General features: G+C 39.1%; 1 pseudogene; it reads left to right on the top strand.

The window, feature by feature from the left end:
- Positions 1 to 6,037: 6,037 nt before the first annotated feature.
- Positions 6,038 to 6,337, top strand: LOC143639414 (protein dpy-30 homolog pseudogene; annotated as a pseudogene).
- The last annotated feature ends 560 nt before the right edge of the window (positions 6,338 to 6,897 follow it).

Raw genomic sequence — 6,897 nt, 5'->3', positions numbered from 1 at the left:
ATACTGCTTTCCAAATTGGCCGCACCAATTTGCAGTCCCACCAGCAATGTACAAGTGTACCTTTTTCCCCACATCCTCGCCAGCACTTGTTGTTGTTTGACTTCCTAATGGCTGCCAATCTTACTGGAGTGAGATGGTATCTTAGGGGGGTTTTGATTTGTATTTCTCTGACTGCTAGAGATGGTGAGCATTTTTTCATGTACTTGTTGATTGATTGTATGTCCTCCTCTGAGAAGTGTCTGTTCAGGTCCTTGGCCCATTTGTTGATTGGGTTATTTGTTTTCTTATTGTTTAATTTTTTGAGTTCTTTGTATACTCTGGATATTAGGGCTCTATCAGAAGTGTGAGGAGTAAAGATTTGTTCCCAGGACGTAGGCTCCCTATTTACCTCTCTTATTGTTTCTTTTGCTGAGAAAAAACTTTTTAGTTTGAGTAAGTCCCATTTGTTGATTCTAGTTATTAACTCTTGTGCTATGGGTGTCCTATTAAGGAATTTGGAGCCCGACCCCACAGTATGTAGATCGTAGCCAACTTTTTCTTCTATCAGATGCCATGTCTCTGATTTGATATCAAGCTCCTTGATCCATTTTGAGTTAACTTTGGTGCATGGCGAGAGAAAGGGATTCAGTTTCATTTTGTTGCATATGGATTTCCAGTTTTCCCAGCACCATTTGTTGGAGATGCTATCCTTCCTCCATTGCATGCTGTTAGCCCCTTTATCGAATATAAGATAGTTGTAGTTTTGTAGATTGGATTCTGTGTTCTCTATTCTGTACCATTGTTCCACCCACCTGTTTTGGTACCAGTACCATGCTGTTTTTGTTACTATTGCTCTGTAGTATAGTTTGAGGTCTCGTATTGCTATACCACCTGATTCACACTTCCTGCTTAGAGTTGTTTTTGCTATTCTGGGTCTTTTATTTTTCCATATGAATTTCATGATTGCTTTCTCTATTTCTACAAGAAATGCTGTTGGGATTCTGATTGGCATTGCATTAAACCTATAGAGAACTTTTGGTAATATCGCCATTTTGATGATGTTAGTTCTGCCTATCCATGAACAGGGTATATTTTTCCATCTTCTAAGATCTTCTTCTATTTCTCTCCTTAGGGTTCTGTAGTTTTCATTGTATAAGCCTTTCACCTCTTTTGTGAGGTTGATTCCCAAGTATTTTATTTTTTTTGAGGATATTGTGAATGGAGTGGTTGTCCTCATTTCCATTTCAGAGGATTTGTTACTGATATACAGGAATGCCTTTGATTTATGAGTGTTGATTTTATATCCTGCCACTTTGCTGAATTCATTTATTAGCTCTAATAGTTTCTTTGTAGACCCTTTTGGGTCTGCTAGGTATAGGATCATGTCATCTGCAAATAGTGATAATTTGAGTTCTTCTTTTCCTATTTTTATGCCTTTAATTTCTTTCGTCTGTCTAATTGCTCTGGCCAGTGTTTCGAGAACTATGTTGAACAGAAGTGGTGAGAGAGGGCATCCCTGTCTTGTTCCGGATTTTAGAGGGAATGCCTTCAATTTTTCTCCATTCAGAATGATGCTAGCCTGAGGCTTAGCATAGATTTCTTTTACAATGTTGAGGTATGTTCCTGTTATCCCTAGTTTTTCTAGAGTTTTGAACATAAAGGGATGCTGTACTTTGTCAAATGCTTTTTCCACATCTATCGAGATGATCATATGGTTCTTATCTTTAAGTCTATTGATGTGGTGAATAACATTTATTGATTTCCGTATATTGAACCAGCCTTGCATCCCAGGGATGAATCCTACTTGATCATGGTGCACAATTTTTTTGATATGTTTTTGTATCCGATTCGCCAGAATTTTATTGAGGATTTTTGCATCTAGGTTCATTAGAGATATTGGTCTGTAGTTTTCTTTCTTTGAAGTGTCTTTGTCTGGTTTAGGAATCAGGGTGATGTTGGCCTCATAGAATGAATTTGGAAGTTCTCCCTCTTTTTCTATTTTCTAAAATAGCTTGAAAAGTATTGGTATTAGTTCCTCTTTAAAGGTTTTGTAAAACTCTGCTGTATACCCATCCGGTCCTGGGCTTTTCTTAGTTGGTAGTCTTTTGATGGTTTCTTCTATTTCCTCAATTGATATTGGTCTGTTTAGGTTGTCTATATTCTCCTGACTCAAACTGGGCAGATCATATGACTTAAGAAATTTATCGATGCCTTCACTATCTTCTATTTTATTGGAGTATAAGGATTCAAAATAATTTCTGATTATCTTCTGTATTTCTGAAGTGTCTGTTGTGATATTGCCTTTTTCATCCCGTATGCTAGTAATTTGAGTTCTCTCTCTTCTTCTCTTCGTTAGCGTGGCTAAGGGTCTGTCGATCTTATTTATTTTTTCAAAGAACCAACTTTTAGTTTTGTCAATATTTTCAATTTTTTTCTTTGTTTCGATTTCATTAATTTCAGCTCTGATTTTAATTATTTCTTGCCTTCTACTTCTTTTGCTGTTGTTTTGCTCTTCTTTTTCTAGGATTTTGAGATGAAGTATGAGGTCATTTATTTGTTGGTTTTTTTTCTTTTTTTAAGGAATGAACTCCAAGCAATGAATTTTCCTCTTAGAACTGCTTTCAATGTGTCCCATAGATTCCGATATGTTGTGTCTGTGTTTTCATTTATCTCTAAGAATTTTTTAATTTCCTCCTTGATGTCTTCTATAACCCATTGATCATTCAGTAACCTATTGTTCATTCTCCAAGTGATGCATGATTTTTCCTTACTTCTTTTATTGTTAATTTCCAGTTTCATTCCATTATGATCAGATAAGATGCATGGTATTATCTCTACTCATTTATACTGTCTAAGAGTTGCCCTGTGACATAATATATGATCTATTTTTGAGAAGGATCCATGTGCTGCTGAGAAAAAAGTGTAACTGCTTGATCTTGGGTGGTATATTCTATATATGTCAATTAAGTCTAGGTTATTATGTTATTGAGTTCTATAGTTTCTTTATTCAACTTTTGTTTGGAAGATCTGTCCAGTGGTGGAAGAGGTGTGTTGAAGTCTCCCATGATTATTGTATGGTGGTCTATTAGACTCTTGAACTTGAGAAGAGTTTGTTTGATGAACACAGCTGCACCATTGTTTGGGGCATATATATTTATGATTGTTATGTCTTGTTGGTGTATGGTTCCCTTGAGCAGTATGTAATGTCCCTCTTTATCCCTTTTGATTAACTTTGGCTTGAAATCTATTTTATTTGATATGAGTATGGACACTCCTGCTTGTTTCCAAAGTCCATATGAGTGATATGATTTTTCCCAACCTTTCACCTTCAGTCTATGTATGTCTTTTCCTATCAAATGTGTCTCCTGAAGGTAGCATATTGTTGGGTCTTGTTTTGTGAACCACTCTACTAGCCTGTGTCTCTTAATTGGTGAGTTTAAGCCATTAACATTTAGGGTTATTATTGAGATATGGATTGTTCTTCCAGCCATATTTGTTTATTTATGTTACTTAACATGGTTTGTTTTTCCTCTTTGATTATTTTTCTCCCTTTACTGTACTACCTCCCACTGTTGGTTTTCATTGTTATTTTCCATTTCCTCTTCCTGTAATGTTTTTCCGAGGATGTTTTGAAGAGATGGTTTTCTAGCTGCAACTTCTTTTAACTTTTGTTTATCATGGAAGGTTTTAATTTCATCTTCCATCCTGAAGCTTAATTTCGCTGGATACACAATTCTTGGTTGGAACCCATTTTCTTTCAGCATTTGAAATATGTTGTTCCAGGATCTTCTAGCTTTCAGAGTCTGTGTTGAAAGATCAGCTGTTATCCTGATTGGTTTACCCCTAAATGTAATCTGCTTCCTTTCTCTTGTAGCTTTATAATTCTCTCCTTATTCTGTATGTTGGGCATCTTCATTATAATGTGCCTGGGTGTGGATCTCTTATGATTTTGCACATTCGGCGTCCTGTAGGCTTCTAGGATTTGGGATTCTGTCTCATTCTTCAAGTCTGGGAAGTTTTCTCGTATTATTTCGTTGAATAGATTGCTCATTCCTTTGGTTTGGACCTCTATACCTTCCTGTATCCCAATGACTCTTAAGTTTGGTCTCTTTATGTTATCCCATATTTCTTGAATGTTCTGCTCATGGTTTCTTAACAGCTTTGCTGAGCTGTCTATGTTCTTCTCCAGTTGAAATACTTTGTCTTCATTGTCTGATGTTCTATCTTCTAAGTGTTCTACTCTGCTGGTAGTATTCTCAATTGAGTTTTTAAGTTGGTTTATTGCTTCCTGCATTTCTAGGATTTCTGTTTGTTTGTTTTTTATAACCTCTATCTCCCTGTATAGTTGATCTTTTGCTTTTTGGATTTGTTTATGTAATTCATTGTCAAAGTGACCTTTCATTGTCTGATTTTGCTGTCTAATGTCTTCCTTGAGACTCCAGATCATCTGAAGCATGTATATCCTGAATTCTTTATCTGACATTCCATCTGCTACAGATATTACCTCTTCTAACGTTGAGTTGACCTGCATTGCTTGTGGTCCTTTCTTTCCTTGTCTTTTCATACTGCTCGCATTTCTTTCTGCTTGGTGAAACTGTTGTGTTATTGAATTTTCCACCTATATATTTATATTGCTCTTATATAGTTGCAAAGTCTCCCTCGCAGGCGCGGGCGACGGCTCGGCCCCTCCTCCAATTTGGGCAATGTGCCTACCACGCTGGCAGGCCACTGGGCCTGTTCTGCCGGTCGGTCGCAGGTCCGCCTACCTTGCAGGCGCAGGCGGCAGCTCTGCCCCTCGGCAGGCCGCTGGGCCTGTTCTGTCTGTGGGTTGCAGGTTTGCCTACCTTGCAGGCGCGAGCGGTGGCTCTGCGCCTCTGCACGCCACTGGGCCTGTTCTGTTGGTGGTCACAGGTCCACCTACCTTGCAGACGCCCCTGATCAGTCTTGAGATTGAGAACACATTAGTTTTGTGGAGTTGAAGAAGCCATCTGAAGTGGAGACACCACAACTACTATGTGGATTCTAGACCTTTTTCCTAGTGCAAAACTGCTACTTCAGCTTGTCCTGGAGAGTTGCTCAAGGGACCTATTCTAATGAACAGCCTAGAATGAAGATAACATCTTCTCAAGTGTGTAAATAGTGCTTCTGAAATATTTAAGGGGGCTTGAAAATGGCTTTTTCTCTTAAGTATCCTATTGATTTCAACAAAATATATCAAGCATGTCCAATAACAGGTTCAGTTTGCTAGGCAGGGGCCCACAGAAGTGGAGCAAGGAGCCTTCAAATAGTTAAGACCATGATGGTGCTTTCCAAAGAGACCTAGCTTTGGAGGTGAGACCAACATAAATCCAAATGACGCCAATCCAAGGCCCACCAGTAAGCTGTGGTCCATCAAGAAGGTGAGGAAATTAAGTGGGAATGCCCTGGGCTAGCTTGGGGCTGGAGGGAGCATGGGGGCATAAGAGGCAATGGGGAGCCTTGAAAGGTCAGTTTAGATGTATGAAGGCAGCACTGAAGGGAAGGGTATTTGAGGCAGAAGGGACCCTAGTAGACAAATGCACAGAAGTGACAGTTTGCATCTATTTCCCTTCACTTCCACAAAAGCCCTCCGTTTCCTCTTGGTTACCTTCCTTTGTCACCATTTGGGGGCAAAAGGACTTCACTTCCAAAACCCTCCCCCTTCAGGCCTGCCAGTCCGTTCACAGCTTCTCCCTGGTCATGGTGATTGGTTCAAGATGAGCCTGAGGCCTGGGACAGTCCAATCAGAGCAGAACCAGAATTAGATGAGTGCATGTATTTTGTTGCCTTTTTGAATCTGGGGGCCACCTTGCTGAAGCTGTTGGGGACAGGCTTCAATTACTGAGGAGGGCTCTGTTGCAGCCATCATGGGAAATCACCAAATCAAATCAGCACCCAGGATGAAGTTATTATAACCTTCCTGAAATTGATGTTGAGATGAGAGAATCTTAATCAGAATTTTGTTTGAAAAAAAAGGGGAGAGGAACCAACATCTTGGGTGTGGGCTGGTATGCTGGGACTGTGGTTTGCAGGGTCCACCATGGAGTCAAAGCAGATGCTGGAAGGACAGACGCAGGTTGCAGAAAACCTTCACTGTGAGTATGATCTGATTGACAATGTTGAGAGGATAGTAGAAAATGAGATGATAAATGCAGAAAAGTCATCAAAACAGAAGGTGGATTTACAGTCTTTGCCAACTCATGCCTACCTGGATCAGATGGTGGTGCCTATCTTATTACAGGGACTTGCTGTGCTTGCAAAGGAAAAACCACCAAATCCCACTGAATTTCTAGCATCCTATCTTTTAAAAAACAAGGCACAATTTGAAGATCAAAACTGACTTATTGGGAAGAACAGAAAAATATGGTTGCTACTGTAGATTTTACATGATTAAGAGATAGCTTTAATTGCCATGATTTTTCCCCTTTTTGGAAGTATAAGAATCTTCAGGACAACAGAATTTATTTCCAGAGTTATGGAAGGGAACATATTTCCCTTATTTTGATTTAATCACCATACTTATTTAATGAGTGTATTCTGTGCAATCTTTTCTCAGATTGCCTTTAAGTTTGATTGAAAAATGACCTTCCAAATAAACTGTCATAATGCCATTATTTTAAAGTAAACAAAAAGAAAAAAAGGGGGAGGGAAATAAATGGGTAGCAACATATTTTCCCATATTCTGATTCTGTGTTCCCAAAGCCCCTTCATCTAGGGTTTTAGCTGTCTTGAAAACAAGAAGGCATACTCAGTATTTGAACACCCTGCCCTACACTGGAGGTGGCCTCTCTAAAGATTAGTAAGTGAGAATTCTAGGGCCTGTGTTAGTCTGAGGTCATTGAGTTAGTACTTGTCCATTCCCAAGAATGCAATCATCACTGTGAGCACAGGAGTATCCAA

This window comes from Callospermophilus lateralis, chromosome X (genome assembly GCF_048772815.1).
Source record: "Callospermophilus lateralis isolate mCalLat2 chromosome X, mCalLat2.hap1, whole genome shotgun sequence".
Classification (NCBI taxonomy): domain Eukaryota; kingdom Metazoa; phylum Chordata; class Mammalia; order Rodentia; family Sciuridae; genus Callospermophilus; species Callospermophilus lateralis.
Note: the sequence above shows the minus strand (reverse complement) of the source record. Positions and strands in the feature narration are given on the sequence as shown.